This window comes from Camelina sativa, chromosome 20 (assembly GCF_030686135.1).
Source record: "Camelina sativa cultivar CO46 ecotype springtype chromosome 20, ASM3068613v1".
NCBI lineage: Eukaryota > Viridiplantae > Streptophyta > Magnoliopsida > Brassicales > Brassicaceae > Camelina > Camelina sativa.
In genome coordinates, this window is record NC_141899.1 from 32,686,239 (window position 1) to 32,712,758 (window position 26,520).

Below are 26,520 nucleotides of genomic sequence, written 5' to 3' on the forward strand. Positions count from 1 at the left end.
CTAAACAAACTTTTTTAATGAACCAACCAAATCCTAACGTGACAATAGAAAAATGATGGTATGACATCTCTATTTTATTTTGTTATAATAACCTATTCATAATAATATTTTACTTATGTTTTGATTATATTTTTCATATGTTTTGCTTCTTTATTTTGTTAATTTACTTTTTTATTTATTTATTAAAAATTGTATAAGATGTTAAGTAAATACAAAATTTTATTGGTGAAATTAGTTGAAAAATATTTAATTATATGTAATATGTTTTCAGTTTTATGATGTTAGAAAACCGTTTGAGGAAATTCACTACTCCGAAACCACCTCTCCAAACAATGTTGCTATGACGGAAATCATTTGTAGCATCCCTGAGAACCTGCAATGGGAACGCTTTGTTCTCGAGTTCCGGACCTTGCTCTGCTGCTCAAAAGACTGATGAGTGTCTGCCTGCCAACGCTTCATTTGGCTCTGACTGCTTATCAGCTCGCTTCACTCTCATAGGAAAGTAGATGGCGACGAATCCTCCTCCATAATCAGCAAACCCACAACCAAAACGTCAATCAGAAGTCCTAAAATGACTAATCTTTTTATAATACCGTCCCATCTTATCGGCTAAGACAACATGATATTCAAATAGACCACCGCATGCATGAGAAGTACAGTTTGTTCATCGTAATCGCATGTATTAAGTATAGATAGATCTGATAGATTAATCATCATTTGTAATATGATTAGATCACAATATATGAGATGATAATGTTGTAGATGACAAAAAAAACCCATATATATATAGTATATGTTTACATATATGCTTAATTTAAGTGTGTCATTGACTTTTTGGTCAAATTAATTTTGAAATGTATCAAGTTTTTTTTTTATATATTTACCATGTGTATATTAATTCATACACAATAAGAGCTCAGTTCAAAATTAAATATAATATAAATAATTTCAAATTAATTTAGTTAGACAATAATAATTTTTATTAATTGTTGCGAGTCTTTTATCGATAAATGAAAAATTGAAAACACACAAAAAAAACTAAAAAAAATATATTGAGTTTATAGGAGTTGCCCGTGTTGTATGAAAAAATCAGAACTTAGCAACCAAAAGGGGTCTGATATAAACCGAACGACGTCAAATTAAAAAGACATTGTATTTTACCATTCCATAACACAGTCAACAGTATTTTGACATTTAAGTAGAATCGTCAAAAGAAATCTAAGAGATTCTACACTAGGATTTTGGGAAGTTGAACGGTGCGATTTTGAAAGAAGATGATTTTGGAAACCATTGCAATCATGTTTGAAGTTTTCCGATTATACGGACACAAAATGCCATGCGATAAATTAACAACGTAAACATGTTTTATAAGCTTTCTTTATTAACATATATAGATAACATGACATATGGTCTGGTACAGATGTGTTTGATAGATTCAAAGGTGAACATGGGAAGTTTAAGGAAAGTCTAGCCAATGATATTAGAGGGATGCTACAGCTGTACGAAGCAGCACATCTCGGGACACTATCTGAAAATATAATGGACGAAGCGTTGACTTTTACGCGGTACCATTTGGAGTCGTTGACAAACCAATTAGGAACAAGCTCCAATGTCTTAAAGCATGTAGAAAACACATTGTATAGAGCTCGATATCATAGCATAGAGATATTGGTCGCAATACAATACATCTCTTTCTACGACAAAGAAGAAGGGCATGACGAGACACTCCTCAAGTTTGCTAAGATCAACTTTAACTTTTGTCGGCTTCATTACATCAAAGAGTTAAAAGCTCTCACCAAATAAAGTCGTGGTAGCTCGTAGAACAAAGATAATGAAGAGAATATTTTCGTGTGTATTAATCGACGGCCATACATGTGTTTATATACAAAACATAATAGCTATGAAACCCTATACAAGACTTGTCGAACAAGTAATAACAGAACACGTAAACTATGGCCCATATACGGCCCAATACTCCCCCTCAAGTTGGAGGTCGGAGTGTAACGATGCCCAACTTGGACATTAGAAGACTAAACTGTTGAAAACCAAGTGCTTTGGTCAAAATATCTGCCAATTGATCCTCGGAACGAACGTGAGCGATGGAGATGACACCGTCTAGGATGGCATCACGAACAAAGTGACAATCCCGTTCTATATGCTTCGTACGTTCATGAAAGACGGGATTAGCCGCAATGTATAACGCAGCTTTATTGTCACAAAACAACCTTGTGGGAGCTTGTTGTGGACAGCCAAGGTCTTGAAGCAGTCCACGCAGCCAAATAATCTCCTTCAATGCATCGGCCATAGATTGATATTCAGCCTCTGCGGAAGACCGAGAAACCGCCTTTTGCTTTTGTGTCTTCCAAGAGATAGGACAACCACCAAGAAACATAAAATATGCGCTTAGCGATCGGCGAGTTAGAGGACAAGTCCCCCAGTCAGCATCGCAATACGCCGTAAGAATCAGCTCCGTATCTGAACGTAATAAAATACCATGACCAACAGAGCCTTTCAGATAGCGAACAACCTGCAACGCAGCGTCCCAATGTGCTTCGCGTGGAGCTTTCATAAACTGGGACAAAATGTGAATAGGATAGGTGAGCTCCGGACGTGTCACCTTCAAATAGATAAGACGACCAATCAATCGGCAGTAACGAGCAGGTTTAGGTAGAACAGGACTAGTGTTGATGGCAAGTTGATGATTCTGAACCATAGGAATCTTTGACGGCAAGGAACCTTGGAGCCCGCATTCAGAAACAATATCAAGCAAATACTTCCGTTGAGATAAGAAAATGCCCTCCGTACTTCGAGCAACCTCAATGCCAAGAAAATACTTGAGCTTCCCTAGATCCTTCATGTGAAAACATCGACATAAATATGCTTTGAACTCGGTCAGAGATGGAAGATGATTGCTGCATATAACCAAGTCATCAACATAAACCAAAACACGTAACTCCACGGCACCTCTTGTTAATGTAAAGAGAGAATAATCTGAATAAGATTCTTCAAAACCAAACTCCAGCAAGGCATTTGCTAACTTTGCAAACCAACACCGTGGTGCTTGCTTAAGCCCATACAGGGACTTGTGTAACTTACACACTTTATTTGGATATTTGTGACGAAATCTCATAGGTAACTGCATATAAACTTCTTCCTCTAGATCACCATGAAGAAACACATTGTGAACATCCATTTGATGAACTTCCCAGCCTTTAGATGAAATGATTTGTAGTAAACCACGAACTGTGGACATTTTAGCAACAGGAGCAAAAGTCTCCTCAAAGTCTCGACCCTCAACTTGTCGATTTCCAAGAACAACAGCCGGGCTTTATACCGCTCAATAGAACCATCCGCATGAAACTTGATCTTATACACCCATTTATTACCAAGAGCAGTCTTTCCTGGGGGTAAATCAACTATGCTCATTGTCTTATTTACTTAGAGTGCATCAACCTCACTAGACATAGCGTTGTTCCATTTTTCATCTTTGACAGCATCATGAAAAGAGGTGGGTTTGACACCCGTTGTCACAGCTACGAGAAAAACACGATGCGGAGGAGAGAATAATTCATCAGCAATATAATGAGTGAGATTATACTTGGTAGTACCTGGACCCGTAGACGAGGACTCGAAGACGATCGGAGCTGGGTGAGCGTGATGGGTATTCTCAGCAACACACGCAGAGTATGTGACATAACCAGTGAGTCTTGTGGAAGGGAACTTTTCTCTTTTACCCCTCCCTAAAGCTTCAGTCTCATCAAGAGACGTATCAACAGTGATAACAGGATCTGGTGTAGTATGAAGAACAACGTCAGCATCGTTGGTACAAGTGGCTATGTTATCATCGGATAGTGAACTTAAAACAGTTGAATCATCACTTGGCGGAAGCGTAATGGCGGGAAGTAAAACAGGAGTAGGATGCGCGGGAGCAGCCATAGGCTGATCTTGTACCACAGACTGATCTTGTGCCACCGGAGGCAGAGGATCAAGGACCGTTGGATCACCCCTGTCAATAGAACCGGCTTGGAAGACCCAATCCGCATCGAGAGGAGTAGAATTTTCTGTCGGGGAGAAAGGCTTGTCGAGAAAAGGAAAACTATTTTCGTGAAACACCACATCACGGGAAACCAAAAACTCATTTGTTTCCAAATCGTATACCCGCCAGCCTTTCTTGCCGAAGGGGTAACCAACAAATATACAATGTCGACTGCGGGGTCCAAACTTATCCTTGTCGCGAGCTCTCAAATGTGCATAACAGGACGAACCAAAAACCCTCATCTGTCCATAATCTGGCAAGACACCAGTCAAGACTTCATAAGGAGACTGACCCTTATGAATCTTCAAAGGAGTGCGATTAATTACATAAGCAGCGGTAAGAACTGCTTCTCCCCAAAATGAAACCAGAAGACCTGCCTGAAATAACAAGGACCGAGCAACATTAAGAATGTGTCAGTGTTTACGTTCCACCCTACCGTTCTGTTGAGGCGTGCCAACACAAGAAGTTTGATGAAGGATCCCTTTACTTTCAAAAAACTTTGTCAAACACATAAACTCTGTACCGTTGTCACTATGCACCGTCTTTACTTTCTTATCATATTGGTGTTCCGAGTACGCACAAAAATTTTCTAACACCCGTCGAACTTCAGACTTCTCAAGAAGAAGATGCGTCCAAACAGAACGGGAAAAATCATCAACAATAGTGAGAAAATAAACAGCTCCGCAAGAAGATGCAACACGATATGGTCCCCAAACATCCACATGAATTAACTCAAAACATTCCTTTGTTTTATTAATACTATCATAAAAAACATCACGGGTTTGCTTAGCCCGATAACAAACGTCACAAGAATGAGAACTTGTAGAAAACGAAAAACCAGAAAAACAGGCAATGAAGAAAGAACTGAAAACGCAGGATGTCCCAACCGCTGATGCCACAAGCTTTGATCCAAAGAAGATGCCACTTTAGTCACATTTTCTGTTGCCACATCTGTTAAGTAGTAAACCCCATCACGCTCTTTACCGGCTCCAATCAGAGTCCTCGTGAAACTGTCCTGTAAAACACAAAGAGTATCGGTAAATAACGCAAAACAATTCTTCATCTGCTAGAGAATCTGAGAAACCGAGATTAAAGAACAATTTAAATTAGGCACATAAAGCACATCCAACAAGGATACACGATCCGTGAGATGTAAGGTGCCTTTGCGTGTTGAAAACGTAATACCACCATCCGCAAATCCAACGGAACAAGAAGGTATATCAACCAAATCAGAGAGAAGTGAGAGGTTCCCAGTCATGTGATGGGAAGCTCCGGTGTCAATAATCACATCTCCAGGAATCTTACCAGATAGCTTGTCAGGGTTGGTGTTCATCTTCTCTGTGGCTAGCAAGGAGATAGCCTTCCACTGCTCAGGTGAAAAATCAGAGAAGGCCGTGACGTTAGGTACCGTAGTGTGAGAAGCAGTGACATGTCCGCGACCTCTTCCAGCACCTCGTCCTCCACTTGAACCACGACCCCTACCAACGGAACCACCACGCCCAGTCACACGACCAGTACGTTCCGTGAACCATTCAGGATACCCAATTAACTGCCAACAAAACGCCTTCTCATGACCAGACCGGCCACAATTCGAACACAACAAACTACGGTCTCTGTTCCTATCACCACCAAACGGAACAGAGTGTTCCCCACGTTGATGACCCAACATTGGACCAACATTGGTGGAATCTCGTCGAGTTACAAAACCAACAGCATCATGCGAATGCTCCCGTGTCTTAGCTGAGGAGAGCCGTTGTTCCTCACGTATCATGCGTGATAAGCCTGCTCCAAATCAGGAGAAGGATCGGCATCAACAATAGATGTGATCACGTTCGCAAAACGGGATTCATCAAGACCCATAACAAACTGATTCACTTTTTCTTCTTCACGCTCCTTTGCAACAGCTTGATAAACTCCACATGTGAACACGCAGGAAGTGGTTTGTATGTGTACAATTCATCCCATAAACCAGCTATTTTCCCGTAATAATCAATCACGGACTGACCATCTTGTCGACACAAGGCAATTTGAGAACGAAGGTGATTCACACGAACCTTGTTCCCGATGGAGAACCGTTTCCTCAAGTTTTCCCAAAGCTCATGTGCATTAGTAAGAAACAAAACAGTTGAGCGTACACGCGGTGCAATCGACATCCGTAGCCACCCAATGACCATGAAATTCACCGAAGTCCATGACTCCAACTCAGAGCTACCAACCGCTGGTCTCTGCAAAGTACCATCAATAAAACCCATCTTCTTCTTAGCCCGAAGAGCATTGATCATCTCAGCAGCCCACTCATTATAGTTATCTCCGGTCAAGGTAACCGCAGTGATCATCGCCCCTGGATTGTCGGTAGAAGAAGTAGTATGCCGCCATCACCATGTTATCGGCACCAGACGAACCGATGGCAAGAACACCGGCTGTGGCGGATGATTGTGTGCCTTCCGTAGACATAGCACTCAATGACAAGAAACAGAGAAACACTGATTCAACCGAATCAAGAAGAAACTCGTCAAGAGTTATAAACCAAAACAAGAACAAGAGAACAAAGATCAACCGATCAAGAACAAGATCGACCGATCTAGAAAATAGGTTTCAGGATTTTGTGCTCTGATACCATGTAGAACAAAGATAATGAAGAGAATATTTTCGTGTGTATTAATCGACGGCCATACATGTGTTTATATACAAAACATAATAGCTATGAAACCCTATACAAGACTTGTCGAACAAGTAATAACAGAACACGTAAACTATGGCCCATATACGGCCCAATATAGCTACTCAATATTCACGTCAAATACCATCAATATATCTTCTTTATTACATTTTTATTATATTTTCAGTTTTGGTTCGCAGATGGTGGAACGGCTTTGATTTTGTATCTAAGCTCCCTTACATCATGAATAGAATTGTCGAGATCTTTTAGGGATTGGTGACATAGTTTTTCGAACCAAATATTCACTAGGGAGGATGATAACCGCTAAGCTTACTATGATCTTGACGGTTATTGATGATACATATGATGCCTATGCCACTCTTCCTGAAGCTATTTATCTAGATATAAATACTTAGATAACCGGATTGTTATATAACCGGTTCAGTTGGTTTATATTGTTTGGTTCAGATGTTTATACGATTGTATATAAACAACCAATATAATGTAACCTTCAGCTAATTAATGAGAATATGTTTTCTGTTTCGATCATCTCAACTGAATCTTAATAGGGATCGTGGAGCTATTGAAAATCTACTTTTCAAAAAGTGTCTACTACACTAATGGACTATTTCCTTAATTTGTTAGAAACTGTGGAAGAGGTTGAAGGGGAGATGCGGTGTAAAGGAAGATCTTGTAGTGTGATAATAGATCAGGTACATACGTAGCTAATCAAACATTCAAGATGTAATTTCACTGGAAAAAATAAATATAATGTTGATTTTGGATATTGAAACCATAGATCAAGAGTGTGGGGATAGCGTACAATACCTTAGCAATATGGTCACGCATAGGTCACTTGCCAAACTTTGACGATTACATGGAGGTTGTGATTGAAACTGCGGCAATCGATGACTATGCATCCTACAGCTTGGTAGTAATGGAAGAATGTGAAGAGAAACAATTGTATGAATGGTTCGAATCCAAAACCAAAATCATCGATGCTATGAGCGTCGTGTTTCGTTTCATCTCAGAAATGACATAGCCACCTTCGACGTACGTATAAATTTAACAAATGGTACAATCATATATAAAGAAAGATCATTGTTATTATTGATATAGTTTTATTTGGATTTATAAAAATGAGCAGCAAGAGATGAGTATACGAGAGGTGGTGTCATGGTGAATGGCATCAACGGTTACATGAAGCATTATGGTGTTACCAAATAAGCAGCAGTTAAAGAATTGAGTAACATGATTAAAACGAATTATAAGATGATGATGGAGGAGTTGATTAAAAGGTATTTTACAATATACTCGTATACATTTTAATACATAATCATTAATAAGAGAAATTTAAAATATAATATATATATATATGGTTGGACAAACAAGTCTCTTTAATGTTATTTCTGGAAAAAGATGTTTTTTTCATGTATCAAACAACTAAAATGTATACCAAAAAGGTTACAACAACTTATTGTAACGAGGCAAAGTGTTTTAATTGTAAAATAGATGGTTGAAAAAACAACACAGACAAAATATTAGGGATGTTACAAAAAAAGATAACAAACAATAACAATAAATAATGTTATGGTTGGATATGTACCAACCATCTACATCAATGCACATATTGTTTCAATTTTAATCATCTACATCAATGCACATATTGCTTCGATTTTGAGACCGCATGTGGAAATCCAGCTTGTGTTTATCGGCCTAACTTTTCCGGTGTAATTATCATTTTTTTCCTGTTTCCTCCTCTTCTTCTAATGGTTTTTACTTATTCTAATTATTTGTTATTCTATCATGCACTCAGATAAACTAAAACAAGAAAATTTGATGCCAATAATATTTTTTTTCAAGAGGAAACTCAAAATCTCTAAATCCAGCTTTATCTTGATTGTAGTAATGTGTATTAGAAGTTTAGAACCAATATAGAAACTAAACTTCTTCTTTTCATTTTTTAATTAAAAATTCAAAGAGATTCATTTGATTAATTCAATAAAATTTAATCAAATATATCCAAAATTTTTAAATTAAGTTCATTGCGACTACGTTCTATCGATGAATGTTATAGTTATTGAAATAGTTTAAAATAAATTGATCGAATGTAAGCAAAACATAAGAAAAATATGAGCAAAACATAAGCTAAATATGAGCAAAACATAAATTAATTATGACAAAATACAAAAGCTACAAATTCAATTATTACTAAATTGAAAGAAGATGTGTATATAAAGTTTTACTTATGTGTAACGTCTACACAAAAATTAAATTTAAGATTTCAAATGTATTGAAACACAAATCGAAAAGGATATCTATGTTAAAATTCAATTATTACAATGTTCTTGACGTGGCAATATAGCAACAGACGAATAAACCACTGAGAACTTCAAAAAGATTGCCAAATTGGCAGAATACTGCACATCTCAAGAGATTGAAAGTAGACCAAACATGTTTTAAACAGTGAATTGGCTGGTTCCTCTGGTGGAATTCTGGGAGCCACCACCTAGTGAAGAGATACAAATTTAGAGAAGAACACCACGACTCTTCTTGAAAATTTGCATAGGTGGAAAACTGAAGCAAGTGAAGAATCATCTATGGCAATCTATGGTAAGTTCTTGGCTCATCTTTTCATACACTTCTTTTGGTTTTTCAATAACTTCACTCTGAATTATTGTTGTTGTGGTCATGGCAAGATTCTGCTTGGAAGTTGTGTGGTCTTTAAATGTGCACTAACTTTGATAGAGGTTTTCTATATCTCTTGAAACGGATGAAATGCTTCTGGAGCAATAAATACTCCATTGTATTTGCCTTTTGTCACAAGGTGCTTTTGGGCAGTGTTACTGTACCTTTCTGCAGTACACGGTGGACTTCATCTTCAGAAGCATCATGATTGTTGTTGTTCACTTGGTTGTAGATACCAAAACCCTCAAGATCAAACATTTTTCCGGGTTACCATTGTATGCAGAGACAATGGATAGACAGTGCCATGAGCTCAGAGGTTCGTCTTAATTTTTCTTTTGGCATAAACTTATGGCTTTAGTTTCAGTCGTTGTTCGATGAGCAGTTGGTAGTTTTGTGTATCATCAGACTCTCTGAATCCATAGTAAAGAGTAGATCTGTAACACCCGCAAACCAATTTTTGGTAAATTGGTGGGGGTGTCGATCGACACCACAGGAGGTGTCGATCAACACTGTTTGTTTCTGGTTCGGCCAGTTCGATTTAATTATCGATTTGGACCGGTTTGGTTTAGGAAAAACCATTAGACCGAGATATTTAAGTGTTTGGTCGACCAGAAGGGTTTTGGGAAGTCTTTCTTGTTGCCGTTTATCATTTTTGAGAGAAAAAGGAAGAAAAAGAGAGTTCTTGAGTTTTTGGTGAGATTGGTGAGATTCCTTGCTGTTTCTTGAGAGATCCAAGGCTGGGAAGGAGTTAGAAGCTTGCTAGGAAGGTTGGATTCGTCTTTGTTGGTCAGAAACTTCCTGCAAAGAGGTGAGTGCATGACCATGGCTAATCTAAGCCTTTGATTCTCTTGTTCTTCGCTTGTTTGTTGCTTGTTTGTGTGTTTTTCTTGCTGGGATTGGTTGATACAGGTTCCTACGGATGTATAAGGCTTGGGTTTCGAGTATTGGACGATTTGGAGGAGAATTGGGAGCGAGATTCGACTCTCGACTTCGCGCGGATCGCAGTTGCAGAGGGAGTGTCGATCGACACCAGCAAATTGGGCATCGATCAATACTGTGGGGTAGTGTTGGTCGACACCAAGGCCAGTGTCGGTCGACACTTGGCTGGTGTCGGTTGACACCTCCTTTCCAGCGAGACGATGTTTGATTTCCTGGTTTGTGTGTTTTGTTTGATGCTTGTTTGGAACTTTGAAATCATTGTTGCTTGTGTGTATAGCCCAGTAGATGGGAGGATTGCCTCACTGAATGTTTATCAAATACTCATGCATCTCAATATGTGTTTGTGGTGCAGGTAAAGGCAAAGTGTGATCGTGGAATCAAGGCAATGAAGAGGAGGATGTTCTTGGGACTCGATTGGATGTTGTCTGGCATTGCTAGGTTACTAGAGTTGAGTCATTAGAAACATTGCTAGGTTTCTGGTTTCATGTTTCTTGTTGTTGGTATTTGGATATTGCTTATGCTATGATATTGGATTGTTATTGGTTATTATTGGATTCTTATTGGATATTGGTTTTGTTATTCCGCTGTTGATTGTGAATGTGGTTAATTGGCTAGTGGGTATGGGACCACTAGTTGTAGTTTATTTATATATATATTATTATTATTTTTTTTTATTTTTTTTTAAAAAGGTCGGTCGTTTCATTTTGGTATCAGAGCCCTTACGGTTCTAGGTTTGGGTTCACTAGATTTCTGTTGTGATGTTTGGGATTGCATGTCTTGATTGATTATGTGAGTTAGTCAATTGTGTGTGGCATGGAGTCCTAGAACATCCTCTTCGAGCCGACTGTATGATTCCACGGTGAGTTTATGTTTCTGTGTTATAATAGAAATTGTTTGCTTAGTCTTCTATTCATGGTAGTGCAGATGGCTAGAGAGGATGCTGTGGCTAGTCGAGGTCGTGGATGGGATGCGGACGTGGTCGTGGACGCGGACGTGGTCGTGGACGCGGACGTGGTCGTGGACGCGGACGTGGTCGTGGTAGGGACAGAGTCCCAGTGGTTAGTGAGACCGAGGACCAGAGTGTAACAGCTGAGGGTGTTGGCGAGTCACAGGGTGTTCCGGGGGATTCCATGAGTATGCCAGGAGGGGACGGCGTTGATGCTCCAGTGGCCGGTGATGCTAGGGTCCCGGGTGTGGGAGTCCCAGCGGGTGGAGTCCCTGGTACTAACGTTGCGGCTATGCTAGCAGAGGTGTTAGCGCGGTTACCACCAGTGGTACTGGCTCAGACTCAGGTAGTGCCACCAGTGGTGGCGGAGGAGCGGCAGCCAGTGGTTGCGGATGTGGGAGCACATGGACGTTATTTGTCTATGCTCAAGGAGATGAAGGGTCTGTTCACTGAGAGGTTTTCGGGTGGTACAGATCCTACTGTTGCGGATGCGTGGAGGACGAGTGTGGACCGTAACTTCCATACTCTGAGATGTCCTGAGGAGTTTTGGGTGGACATAGGGGTCTACTATTTGAGTGGTGATGCTGAGTTGTGGTGGAGATCAGTGACTGCTAGGAGAGTGCAGCGGGAGATGACTTGGGCTGACTTTGTCTTGGAGTTCAACCGCAAGTATTTTCCTAGAGAGGCATTGGATCGGTTAGAGGTGCAGTTCCTTTAGTTGTCTCAGGGGACACGGTCAGTGCGGGAGCTGGGCTTGGAGTTCAGTCGACTTCTTTGTTATGGGGGTCGGGCTTTGGAGTCTGAGGAGGCTCAGATTAGGAGGTTTTTGAGGGCTCTACGTGATGATTTGAGAGTTCACTGTAGAAGGCGGAGTTATGCTACGCGTGCAGAGCTGGTTGAGACTGCAGCAAAGATTGAGGAGGATATCCGGGCACAGTCAATGGCGGTAGCTCCAGCAGTTCAGCCTAGTAAGGCTCAGCAGCAGGGTGGTTCTAGCAGGGGTGGTAGGCCTGCACAGGGAACCAAGAGGAGGTGGGATGCTATGCAGAAGCCAAGTGGTGCGAGTTGCTTCGGTTGTGGGAGCAAGGATCACAGGGTTGCTAGTTGTCCCAAGAGGAGTGCTCCGACAGCAGGGCCTCGGGTATGTTATCATTGTAGGGAGACAGGGCACATCAGGCCTTTTTGTCCCAAGTTGCAGCCGGCAACAGTGGCAGCGTTGCAGCAGGTGCAGCCTGGAGGTCAGCAGGTGGCACGAATTGAGCAGGCGCCACGGGTTTACACGACAGCACACACTGGTGGAACCAGTGCCGGGGCGATCACAGGTATATTTTCTGGTACTTAAACTTTGTGGATTTTAGTAGGTTCAGATTGTATATGTTTCCTGTGATAAAGTGTTAGGTTCTCAACACATGAGGTTTTTGTAGGGACCTTGTTGGTGGGCGGGTTTAAGTCCCATGTTATGTTTGATTCTGGAGCTTCTCATAGCTTCATTACTCCGGAGTGTGCAGAGTGTGCGGGGATCAGCGGGAATCCTGGAGAGCGTTCGGGAATTGTCAGAGTTGCGGGAGGCGAGTTCCTGAGAGTGATCAGACGAGCTAGAGGAGTTGATATTCAGATCGTAGGGGAGTCATGGCCAGCGGGTTTGCTTATCAGTCCAGTGGAGTTATATGATGTTATTCTCGGGATGGATTGGTTGCATCGGCATATGGTGCATTTGGATTGTCATCGGGGTAGAGTGGAGTTTGAGCGTCCAAAAGGGATGTTGGTGTTTCAGGGTATTAGACCGACTTCGGGGAGTCTCGTGATCTCAGCCATTCAGGTTGGGAAGATGATCGAGAAGGGCCGTGAGGCTTATGTGGTTACTATATCTATGCCAGAGTCAGTGGGGAAGTCTACGGTTAGCGGTATTCCGGTAGTGGAGGAGTTTGAGGATGTGTTTCAGTCTTTGCAGGGATTACCACCATCTCGGTCGGATCCTTTTACCATTGAACTGGAACCGGGGATGATGCCGTTATCCAAGGCTCCTTACAAGATGGCTCCAGCAGAGATGGCAGAGCTGAAGAAGCAGCTAGAGGACTTGTTGAGTAAGAGATTCATCCGTCCTAGTGTATCACCGTGGGGAGCGCCGGTGTTGTTTGTGAAGAAGAAGGATGGGAGTTTCAGGTTGTGCATTGATTATCGGGGTTTGAACCGGGTCACTGTGAAGAACAAGTACCCTCTTCCTAGGATCGATGAGTTGTTGGATCAGTTGAGGGGTGCTACTTGGTTCTCCAAGGTAGATCTGGCGTCATGTTATCATCAGATACCGATAAATGAGGCAGATATGAGGAAGACTGCTTTCAGGACGAGGTATGGGCATTATGAGTTTGTGGTGATGCCTGTTGGGTTGACTAACGCGCTAGCAGCGTTTATGAGATTGATGAACAGCGTGTTTCAAGAGTTTCTGGATGTGTCTGTCATCATTTTCATCGACGATATCCTGGTTTATTCTAAGAGTCCTGAGGAGCATGCAGTGCATTTGAGGGTCGTTATGGAGAAGCTGCAGGAGCAGAAGTTGTTTGCTAAGTTGAGCAAGTGCAGTTTTTGGCAGCATGAGATGGGATTTCTGGGTCATATTGTGTCTGCAGATGGGGTTTCTGTAGATCCGGAGAAGATTCAGGCTATCAGAGATTGGCCTAGACTGCAAAATGCCAGAGAGATCAGGAGTTTCTTTGGATTGGCAGGGTACTACAGGAGATTTGTGCAGGGGTTTGCGAGCAGAGCACGTCCTATGACTAACTTGACAGGGAAGGATGTTCCTTTTGTTTGGTCAGAAGAGTGTGAGGAAGGCTTTGCAAGCCTGAAGGAGATGTTGACTACTGCGCCAGTGTTGGCTTTGCCTAAGCAGGGAGAACCCTATGTGGTTTATACAGATGCATCTAGAGTTGGTTTGGGGTGTGTTCTGATGCAGCATAGGAAGGTGATTGCCTACGCTTCGCGGCAGTTGCGGGTGCATGAAGACAACTATCCTACTCATGATTTGGAGATGGGTGCTGTAGTTTTTGCCTTGGAGATTTGGAGATCTTATCTTTATGGTGCAAAAGTACAGGTGTTTACAGATCATAAGAGCCTGAAGTATATATTCACTCAGCCTGAGTTGAATTTGAGGCAGAGGCGGTGGATGGAGCTTGTGGCAGATTATGATTTGGAGATAGCGTATCACCCTGGTAAGGCTAACACGGTTGCAGATGCTCTGAGTCGGAAGAGGGTATCTTCGGCTCAGGAGCAGGAGATGGAGTCTCTGGTAAGGGAGATCAGTGCTTTGAGCTTGTGTGCTGTTTCACAGGAACCATTGGGTTTGGAAGCAGTTGATAAAGCAGATCTTCTGAGTAGGGTGCGGTTGGCTCAGGAGAAGGATTTGGGGCTAGTGAATGCCTCTAAGGATGTGGATTCAGAGTATCAGGTCTCAGATAATGGTACTATCTTGGTGCACGGTCGGGTTTGTGTGCCCAAGGATGAGGAGTTGAGGCAGGAGATTCTGAGAGAGACTGATGTGAGCAAGTTGTCTATTCATCCAGGAGCGACTAAGATGTACCGTGATCTCAAGAGGTACTATCATTGGGTCGAGATGAAGAAGGATGTGGCTAGTTGGGTTTCGAGGTGCGATGTGTGTCAGCTAGTGAAGGCTGAGCATCAGGTTCCTGGCGGGTTACTGAAGAGTCTACCCATTCTTGAGCGAAAGTGAGATATGATCACTATGGATTTTGTGGTAGGATTGCCAGTGTCACGGACCTTTGATGCTATTTGGGTCATTGTGGACCGGTTGACTAAGTCAGCACATTTTCTGGCCATTAAGAAGACTGATGGAGCAGCGGTCTTTACTAAGAAGTATGTGAGAGAGATAGTCAGATTGCATGGAGTGCTAGCGAGCATTGTGTCTGATAGGGATTCTAAGTTCACTTCGGTGTTCTAGAAGACATTTCAGGCAGAGATGGGCACTAAGGTGCATATGAGTACAGTTTATCATCCCCAGACAGATGGACAGTCTAAGAGGACGATCCAGACGCTAGAGAATTTGCTGAGGATGTGTGTGTTGGATTGGGGTGGCCATTGGGCAGATCACCTGAACCTGGTAGAGTTTGCTTACAACAACAGTTATTAGGCGAGTATTAAGATGGCTCCTTATGAGGCTTTGTATGGGAGACCATGTCGTACACCATTATGCTGGACTCAGGTGGGGGAGAGGAGCATGTTTGGTGCTAGTTTTGTTCAGGAGACCTCAGAGAAGATTCGGGTTCTCAAGCTGAACATGAAGGAAGCTCAGGATAGGCAGAGGAGTTATGCCGATAGGAGGAGAGATCTTGAGTTTAAGGTAGGAGACAGAGTGTACCTCAAGATGGCCATGTTGCGGGGTCCGAACAGGTCATTGTCAGAGACTAAGTTGAGTCCGAGGTATATGGGTCCATTCATAGTGATTGAGCGGGTTGGACCAGTGGCATATAGACTGGAGTTACCCGAAGTTATGCGTGCATTCCATAAGGTTTTCCATGTGTCTATGTTGCGGAAGTGTCTCCGTGAGGGTGAGCGAGTGTTGGCTAAGATTCCTGAGGATCTTCAGCCTAACATGACTTTGGAGGCGAGACCAGAGAGGGTGATATGCTCAAATTTACCCTGAGCTACTCTCTCAAATTAAGAGATCACTGTAATACTTAGGGGTCGAATTCCACAAGGACTCAAGTCTACACAATAAATTATAGAGTTTTATAATTATGCTAAACATATTAAATTGAATTAAAATAAAAGCAATGTAAAATATTAAATAAAAGTTGTTGTAAATTCAGAAGATCAAAAAGCTAGGTCTAGGGAATTTCTCAGGAAATTATGAAATATTAAATCAATCAATAAATTAGGATTCAAGCAATTAAGAAAAGATCTAGAACTCTAAACACTTTTGTAAAATAAATCAGTTCTCACTGCAAATATTATCTAAATTTAAAACCAGAAAATCTAAATCTCTTTGTAAAATTCTAGGTTAAAAATCAGCTTTTAAAAAAAAAAACAGGTTTAGATTGTTCACAAAATTACTAAATCAAATCTCTTTGCAGAAAGTAATTTTGCTCATCAAAAGATTTTATCAGGAAAATCAATTATATTCTCATATCAATTTATTTTTCTAGGTTATTAATTCTAGATGGCCAATCAAGGATTAATATGAAGAACAACCTAAGATGAAGATCTAGAAAGATATTGAATCCTAAATAAACAGATCTAACAATTCATAAAATCCCTGTGAAAAACCCTAAACCTAACAAGCAAACTACTCAGACATGTTTGATGAAGAACAAGACATAATTCTGAATAATAAGCAATTAAAATTAAAAGAGTAAAGAGGGAGTTCAAGAATTCTTCTCTCAAAGCAGTTCAGATTTCTCTTCCAAAAGCTTTCAAAATCTCACAGGGTTGCAGGAAAAATAAAAATTTGATAGATTAAAACTTAAGGGTTTTAAAAACCTAAAAACTATATATATATGTCCTAAAACATGTTAGGGACTTATGTTGCAATTATGGAAGACTTTGGGCAACTTTTGTCAATTTTCCAAAACCTGGGTCTTGAGTCGGCAGAGAGGGGTGTCGATCGATGCCCTCTTGTGTGGTGTCGGTCGATGCTCCTCATAGGATCAGACTCCAAATTGATTTCCTCCGGTTAAATGCTCCAGAATCATCCAAATTGCTCCATTTTGCTCCTTCCATGCTAAAAACCTGTAAAGACCCAAAAACAATCTAGAAACAAATGAAAAGAGACTAAAAGACTCCTTATATCATGGTTAAAAACCACAAAAACCATGATATATCAACTCCCCCAGACTTAGTATTTTTTTGCCCTCAAGCAAAACATAAACTTAGACCTGTGAAAGAGGTTTGAAAACAGGGAACTCACTCAACTGCAGATTATTCTTATTCACATTCTTCATTTACCTGACTCAAGAACTTACTTCTTATACTCAACCATGATAAGCATCAACATTCCTTACTCAAATCCCACAATCCTTTGGAATCTCTGAAATCTCCATTGTCATCTCATTATATAAATTAAAGCAAGTACATGTGAGTTCTTACCTTGGGTGTATCGAACAGTGGCATATGGACTGTTTTCAGGCCAAGACTTTCTTCTTACATCTCCTTTCCTCTCCCTTTTCTCACTTCCAATTTCTTTCTTTTCTTATTTTTTTTTAATCAAAGGTGTAAGCGAATACCGAGGTCATCGGTAATTTACCTACCCCTCGCTTCCAAGCTTTGTGTGATCATTTGACTCAAGAGTAGAATAATGAGGTCACTAGTAATTTACCTACCTCTCTAAACTGATCAAAATCATCTCATCTTTTATTCTTTTTTTTAAGCACTGATGGGAAGAGAGAGGGGAGACATACTTTGAAAAATTGCACTGTCTTGTATGGCCTGAAGAAGACGTCTAGTCCACTGATTTCTAACCCCAAAGTAAGAGATTAAGTCCGGTTAAAATCCTGATAAAGGTTGAGACAACGTTAGATCAATCAGATATCCATTGAATAAGGGCTTTTAGGATTGTTGATAAGGCTTATAGTCTTTCTAAGCTTCAGTTCTGAGATCAAGCATAAACAAATAATCATTAGAGTGTTAACCAAATAAGAGAAATCATTAGTCAAGATCATAATTCTCAAAGACAAAAAGAAAAATTTTGAAAAATTTGACTCAAACTTTATGGTTTTGACTGACACAACTGAAACTCAAAAACAGAAAACATAGTTAGTAACTAACCTCCCCCAGACTTAAACAACACTGTCCCCAGTGTTATCATGTAAGAGGAAAGCAAAAAAAAAAATAAAAATAATCAAAATCAAAATCAAAAGAAAAAGAAAACCTACCAGTGGGTTGCCTCTCACTAAGCGCTTTGTTTTCAGTCATTAGCTTGACTTTGCTGGAGCTCAGGCATCCGGTGGATCAGAACATGGCATTGAATGCTTCTGAGAGAATGACCTCTTCATCCAAGGTGGTGTATAAGGTTTAGGTGCATGAGGCTTGCTAAGTATGCGAGGAACAGGACCAGGGCGGGATGTAGGGATGGGTTTGCTTCTCTTATGTCCTGCAAAATCATCAACAGAAGAAACAAGCGCTCAACGATAATCTCGTGGCTTGGTTAACTACAAAACAGTTTTTATCTCTTTGAAATTCTTGTTGATGATAGGAGGAGGATTAGATGCAGAAGAGGTGTACCTTTGCCTTACCTGAGGACTCTGGAGGGTGGAGTGGGAGACTTTCTGTTTGGGAAAATGTTTCTGACTTGAAACATCAGTCTTGGACAAGGTTGAACTCGGATGTGGAGGGGTGTCGATCAATGCCTCCTTGTTGGTGTCGATCGACACTGAGCCTAATGCCCGTGTTGCAGAAACTTTTTTAACATAAAAAGTCTATCCATCAATAGTAGGAGCCCTCCTCAGCTTATCCATCTCAAAATTCATACTCAATCCATCCACATTCAATGTTATGTGTCCCTTTTGCACATCTATGATGGCACCAGCTGTAGCCAAGAAAGATCTTCCTAAGATGAGACGATCTTTAGGCTCTGTATCATACTTCGACACCACAAAGTCAGTGGGAATCATGAAGTTGCCAACCTTAACTGGAATATCCTCTAAAACACCTTCAAGAATTCTTCGGGAGCGATCAGCCAAGATAAGAGAAATCTGAGTTGGCATGAATTCTGTCATCCCAAGTCTCACAGCAACAGAATGTGGCATCAAGTTGATGCTAAAGCCAAGGTCACAAAGTGAGTGAGAAAACCTTCCTGTGGAGATAGAGCAATCAAGTACAAAGCTTCCAGGATCTGGTAACTTCTTAGCAGTCCTACATTGAATGATTGCACTCACTTCCTTAGAGACAACCACCTCCTGCTTTCTCTCCTTCTTCCTCTGAACAGGCTGGTTCAATATAATTGCACTAACATGCTTAGTTAGCAAGGCTCATTCTTCAGGGCTCAAACCATTGGATACCATTCTCTTGACATAGCGTTTTAGTGGTGGTGAAAGCTTTACTGCACCAATCAATGGCATCTCAATCATCACCTTGTCCATCATTGCCTTGCATCTAGCTTCCTCCATCTCCTGCTTAGACTTTCTTGGCTTGGGAAAAGGAACCTTAGGCTTGTAGACCCTTTCAACAGCTAGAACCTGAGATTTTGCAGTTTCTGGGTTCATCTGAGAGGAGTGTCGACCGATACCCAGGTGGTGTCGATCGACACCATCATCTGAAACCGAGAATTTTGTCGATTTTTCACCCAGTTCGGCAGAAGCAATTTCAACAGCATCCTCATCCCTCACAGATATGGCATTGCAAGCATGTTTAGGGTTTGACTCAGTTCTTCCAGGAAGAAAACCCTCTTGTCGTTTGACAGACCCAGCGGTCTGAATAACCTGATTCTCCAACTTCTTGACATGAATGTTCAATGCTTCTATCTTCCCATTCAGCTCAGTGTAGACATTGTCAATCTTTCCATTGAATGTCACTGTCAAATGCTCCTGTCCTTGCAAAAGCTGCTCAAGCATGGCTTCCATTCTACTCTTTGAAGAATTCTTAGGAGGTGGAGACTGACAAGATGAGTTCCCATAGGTTTGTATAGCCATTGTTCTGTTGCTGCTTCTGGTCACCATTGTAAGGCATGTTGCCTTGCTGATTACCAAATCTCTGTCCCTGATACCCAGCTCCATACACATAGTTGACATTCTCCTCTGTATTCTCTGACTCTGGCTCAAATGTCTCAACTTCAGCAGCAAATTGGACTGACTTCTTTCCCACAAGAAGATTATGCACTGAATCCAGCTTAGCATTAACAGAAGCTAGCTGGTTTGAATCAAACTCTCCATGCAGTCTCTTTCTTTCAGCATCAGCTCTTTTAGTGCTATTGCTAGAAGCCAAATTTTCAATCAAAACTTCAGCATCTTCTGGAAATCTTGTCTTGAAGTTCCCATGACTTGCAGTATCCAAAGCTAACTGATACTTCCAGTCACACCCTCTAAAGAAGATACTCAACAGTTGTACCCTTGAAAAATCATGGTGTGGACAGTCCCTTTGATAAGCTTTGAACCTCACCCAAGCTGCCTTGAAAGCTTCATCATGCCCTTGCTTAAATGAAGAGATCTTGACTCTCAACTCATCTGACATTTCATCATCATAGAAATGGTTGAGGAAAGCCACCTTGATATCATGCCAATTCGTCAAAGATCCAGCTGGCAACTGCTTCAACCACTGGGATGCCTCTCCTGCAAGTGAGTATGGGAAGAGCTTGCAGAATATGAAGTCCTCAGTCACTCCATTAGCCTTGATACTGGTCACAAGATCCTCAAAATGTTCAATATGGTCCAAAGGCTTCTCATGGGGTAGGTTAGAGAAAGGTCTTTGCCCAACTAGCTGGAAGTAAGCAGGCTTCAGCTCAAAGTCATTCCTCTGGAATGGAGGAGGAACAATAGCAGACCGGTTCTCATACACAAGATCAGCCCGGTTGTAGTCAGCAATGGTCCTGATCAAGTCCCGGTTTTGATTCTGTCTTCGAACTGGGTTCTGGACGTGGTTGGCAGCTCCACGTCCGTCTGTTGCAGGTGGGTGTCGATCGACACCAAGATCCGGCTCATCAACGACACCAGCTTGCTGGTTCACGACAGCCTGCACATTGACAACAAGTTCAGCAATCACATTGCCCTCTGCATCCAGCTTTTGGCCGTGCTCATAGCGCAAGTGGCCCTCTTGATCCCTCAAAGCACCATCCTCATCTCGCATCAGAATGATCGGATTAACTATCTTCAGAGATTTGGCTGCTTTTCTGTTCTCACGCTCAAGTTTTTCCCAACTCTTGGTTTGAAAGCTTCAGAATTGGACCAGTCTTGTTGCTCCTTGTGTTAGGCTTATTAGGCATACACCTGAAACACACAAGAGAAAAGAAAACAAAAGCGTGTTAGTTTGAAAAAAAAAAAAATTTAGACAAAATCAAAAACTCAAATCTAATGGTAGATCAAAGAGTCCCCGGCAACGGCGCCAAAATTTGATATGCTCAAATTTACCCTGAGCTACTCTCTCAAATTAAGAGATCGCTGTAATACTTAGGGGTCAAATTCCACAAGGACTCAAGTCTACACAATAAATTATAGAGTTTTATAATTATGCTAAACAGATTAAATTGAATTAAAATAAAAGCAATGCAAAATATTAAATAAAAGTTGTTGTAAATTCAGAAGATCAAAAAGCTAGGTCTAGGGAATTTCTCAGGAAATTATGAAATATTAAATCAATCAATAAATTAGGATTCAAGCAATTAAGAAAAGATCTAGAACTCTAAACACTTTTGTAAAATAAATCAGTTATTACTGCAAATATTATCTAAATTTAAAACCAGAAAATCCAAATCTCTTTGTAAAATTCTAGGTTAAAATCAGCTTTAAAAAAAAAAAAAGGTTTAGATTGTTCACAAAATTACTAAATCAAATCTCTTTGCAGAAAGTAATTTTGCTCATCAAAATGTTTTATCAGGAAAATCAATTATATTCTCATATCAATTTATTTTCCTAGGTTATTAATTCTAGATGGCCAATCAAGGATTAATATGAAAAACAACCTAAGATGAAGATCTAGAAAGATATTGAATCCTAAATAAACAGATCTAACAATTCATAAAATCCCTGTGAGAAACCCTAAACCTAACAGGCAAACTACTCAGACATGTTTAATGAAGAACAAGACATAATTCTGAATAATAAGCAATTAAAATTAAAAGAGTAAAGAGGGAGTTCAAGAATTCTTCTCTCAAAGCAGTTCAGATCTCTCTCCCAAAAGCTCTCAAAACCTCACAGGGTTGCAGGAAAAATAAAAACTTGATAGATTAAAACTTAAGGGTTTTAAAAACCTAAAAACTATATATATATGTCCTAAAACACGTCAGGGACTTATGTTGCAATTATGGAAGACTTTGGGCAACTTTTGTCAATTTTCCAAAACTTGGGTCTTGAGTCGGCAGAGAGGGGTGTCGATCGATGCCCTCTTGTGTGGTGTCGGTCGATGCTCCTCATAGGATCAGACTGCAAATTGATTTCCTCCGGTTAAATGCTCCAGAATCATCCAAATTACTCCATTTTGCTCATTCCATGCTAAAAACCTATAAAGACTCAAAAACAATCTAGAAACAAATAAAAAGACACTAAGAGACTTCTTATATCATGGTTAAAAACCACAAAAACCATGATATATCAGAGGATTCTCGAGAGGAGGATCAAGGAACTTCGGAAGAAGAAGATTCCTCTGATGAGAGTTCTGTGGGACTGTGATGGTGTTGAGGAGCAGACTTGGGAGCCTGAGCCAAAGATGAAAGCAAGGTTCAAATTGTGGTATGAGAAGCAAGCCGCAACTTGAGCTTGTTTAGCCTGGTTCCATCTGTAATCCGTGGCTGGAGCGGGAATGGAGTATTCCAGCCCATCTCTCTTGTTACTCGGTCGCTTGGGGTGGTTGGTTGTGCGACTCAGTAACAAGATGAGTTGGTGTTCGGGGTACAAAGTTTCCGTGAGGCGGGGTTTTTGGAGGAAAGTTTTCCTGAAATAGAAGTTTCCAAAAGTGGAAAGTTTCCAAAAATGAAAAGTGCTAAATATGGAAAGTTTTACGGGAGTTAGAATTTGTCCATTTTAGCGGTGGAGAGCCTTGGAGGGGCTTGTGTGTGGCTTTGGTGGCGGACTTTCGAGTCAGTGTGCCCGTGTGTAGCGGTCTTTTTAGACATTGTGTGGCCTTTGTGGTGGGCTGTTTAGCCGTGTGTGGCCTTTGTGGCGGGCTGTTTAGCCAATTGCATGGCCTTTGTGGCGGGCTGTTTAGCCAGAGTGTCTTTGTGATGGTCCTTCGGGACAGATGGTCTTTGTGACGGTCCTTCGGGACGAGTGGCCTTGGTGGCGGTCCTCTTTAGGACATTTGTTTGGCCTTGGTGGCGGTCCTCTTTAGGAAATTTGTTTGGCCTTGGTGGCGGTCCTCTTTAGGACATTTGTTTGGCCTTGGTGGCGGTCCTCTTTAGGACATTTTGTTTGGCCTTGGTGGCGGTCCTCTTTAGGACATTTTGTTTGGCCTTGGTGGCGGTCTTCTTTAGGACATTTTGTTTGGCCTTGGTGGCGGCCCTTGTGGCAGATATATGATCCTTGTGTGGTCATGAGGTATTCCAGTGAGGGGATATGTGGTTGGTAGGACATTGAGATGTTTTACGCGAGCCACGGGAAGGAAACCTGGATAGGGATAGGACTCAGACGTGTTCAGAATCGTTTGCTCGCGACTCTTGGGGGACCTTGGTTCTCCTAGTACTGCCATATTCAGAGACTTTGTGACTCGGGAATATGGTTAGTATATCAACTTCGGATGACGATCCGGAGGCGCGCTGTAGGGTGACGACCTGAGAAACGAGTTTAAATTTTTCCTTATATATTATGGCATGCGTGTTTAGGCCCGATGAGGAGCCAACATCTGGCATGCAGACTTAGGTCTGATGAGGAGCCAATAAAACTCAAGGTTTAGGCCTACGAGTAAAGGAAAGTCCAAAAGTCGAGAGCAAATAATGCATGGAGCGCGAGTCTATCGCTTAGAGGTGACCTTCTGTAGATCAGTCGGAGGAGTGCGGGCCGTGGAGACGGTTGCACGGGAGTCCTTGGCTGATGGTTGTTTGGGATTCGAGGACGAATCTAGATTGGTGGGGGAGAATTGTAACACCCGCAAACCAATTTTTGGTAAATTGGTGGGGGTGTCGATCGACACCACAGGAGGTGTCGATCGACACTGTTTGTTTCTGGTTCGGCCGGTTCGATTTAATTATCGATTTGGACCGGTTTGGTTTAGGAAAAACCATTAAACCGAGATATTTAAGTGTTTGGTCGACCAGAAGGGCTTTGGGAAGTCTTTCTTGTCGCCGTTTATCGTTTTTGAGAGAAAAAGGAAGAAAAAGAGAGTTCTTGAGTTTTTGGTGAGATTGGTGAGATTCCTTACTGTTTCTTGAGAGATCCAAGGCTGGGAAGGAGTTAGAAGCTTGCTAGGAAGGTTGGATTCATCTTTGTTGGTCAGAAACTTCCTGCAAAGAGGTGAGTGCATGACCATGGCTAATCTAAGCCTTTGATTCCCTTGTTCTTGCTTGTTTGTTGCTTGTTTGTGTGTTTTTCTTGCTGAGATTGGTTGATACAGGTTTCTACGGATGTATAAGGCTTGGGTTTCGAGTATTGGACGATTTGGAGGAGAATTGGGAGCGAGATTCGACTCTCGACTTTGCGCAGATCGCAGTTGCAGAGGGAGTGTCGATCGACACCAGCAAATTGGGCATCGATCGACACTGTGGGGTAGTGTCGGTCGACACCAAGGCCAGTGTCGGTCGACACTTGGCTGGTGTCGGTCGACACCTCCCTTCCAGCGAGACGATGTTTGATTTCCTGGTTTGTGTGTTTTGTTTGATGCTTGTTTGGAACTTTGGAATCATTGTTGCTTGTGTGTATAGCCCAATAGATGGGAGGATTGCCTCACTGAGTGTTTATCAAATACTCATGCATCTCAATATGTGTTTGTGGTGCAGGTAAAGGCAAAGTGTGATCGTGGAATCAAGGCAATGAAGAGGAGGATATTCTAGGGACTCGATTGGATGTTGCCTGGTATTGCTAGGTTGCTAGAGTTGAGTCATTAGAAACATTGCTAGGTTGCTGGTTTCATGTTTCTTGTTGTTGGTATTTGGATATTGCTTATGCTATGATATTGAATTGTTATTAGTTATTATTGGATTATTATTGGATATTGGTTTTGTTATTCCGCTGTTGATTGTGAATGTGGTTAGGTGGCTAGTGGGTATGGGACCACTAATTGTAGTTTATTTTTATATATATTATTTATTATTTATTAAAAAAAAAAAGGTTGGTCGTTTCAAGATCTATCGGCTCTTCCCTGCTAGCATAGTAAGATTAAAGCATGTTTTGCTACTCTCTAAGTCTTTGCATAATTGATTAGTAGAAATATGATTGAACTTTTACATTTGATTTATTTCACTTTTGGGGCATGTAAGCTCTTAGTGCTGGGATGATTTTGATAACATCGTATATTTACTCAATATAGCTATAGTTTTCATATGGATTTAGGAAGTGTTGGATGCCCCTATGGAATTTCCTTTGTTGTTGTTAAAGAGAATGCGTCAAAGGCCATTGTTGATTCAGAGAGGACAAGGCCGGAGATGGATTTTTCTTGACCAACTTCCACAACACACATCTTCCTGACCAATCTAATAAGTGTTGAAGCTCTAACCAAATCATGACCAACTTCTTTCTACAAATATCTCAAAATTAAGATTTACCATTGAAAAAGTATACATTTTTACTGTTTCTTAAAAAAATATAATTTAACAATTTTCAAAATTTATAATTAAAGTATTCTTAACAACTTTTTTTTTGTTCTACTCCCATTAGGCCATCTTTATCGGTACAACTTGTGCTGTGTTCTTAGGCTTTTTTTAAATGAAAATATTGTTTTGGTGGTCTTAGAACATGTTGATAGATCTTAATCTAGAACAGTTTTTGGGCGTGTTCTACTGTGACGTGGCGTAGTATGATTGGAAACAATTTTTTTTTGCAACCGAGAGATCGTTTCATTCTTCATTCTTCATTCGTCTCCGATCAAAATCTCATCTTTCTGATCGCAATGCATACTCTCAAGGACAAGGTCTCGCAAAAGCTTTCTAACCTCTTCGCTGATTCCCCAAGCCAATCTGCTTCTCCATGCTTCTCCAACTCCGATTCTCCAAAGGTATCTCCTTTTATCTCTCTGTTGGAGTCGTTTTGTCTTTTATCCATGGAATGGAAGAGTCAGAGTCTTCACTAGGAATGAGTTTTGTTTGCGAGATTCAATGTGCGTTTGGGGTTTTGATTTCACTGGAATGTGATTGTGTACCGAAGATCAATTAGAGTTAAAATGCACGTCTGAAATTGAAATTGACATTGAATCGACGACTAGAAGGGAGAAAGGATTGATCTAGTAGTCATGAAAGAATCAAGGATTTCGATTTCACTGGATTTGATTGTGTATGCACTGCCTGCTGTGGTATCTTCATTCGAAGATCAATTAGAGATTGATTCGACTTTATCGTTGTTCATTTCAATGGAGGCAAAAAAAAGCATTCTTCTTGCGGCTTCTACATATTTCTTCAGTTTTGGTCAGAACCTCCATTGGTTAAGGTACTCTTCTTTCTCAGCTAGAATGATC

The 26,520-nt window shown here is 41.0% G+C and overlaps 1 non-coding gene and 2 pseudogenes across 1 annotated transcript; 2 read left to right on the forward strand and 1 right to left on the reverse strand.

Annotated features, from left to right (window-relative positions):
* Nucleotides 1-1,539: 1,539 nt before the first annotated feature.
* Nucleotides 1,540-7,111, forward strand: LOC109131260 (terpenoid synthase 17 pseudogene; annotated as a pseudogene).
* On the reverse strand, nt 3,439-6,490 carry LOC147919758 (uncharacterized; annotated as a pseudogene).
* Nucleotides 7,112-20,326: 13,215 nt separating the features above from the next.
* LOC147919759 (small nucleolar RNA R71) lies at nt 20,327-20,433 on the forward strand. Its single transcript, XR_015594298.1, has one exon. It is a non-coding gene; the product is annotated as a small nucleolar RNA R71 (small nucleolar RNA).
* The last annotated feature ends 6,087 nt before the right edge of the window (nt 20,434-26,520 follow it).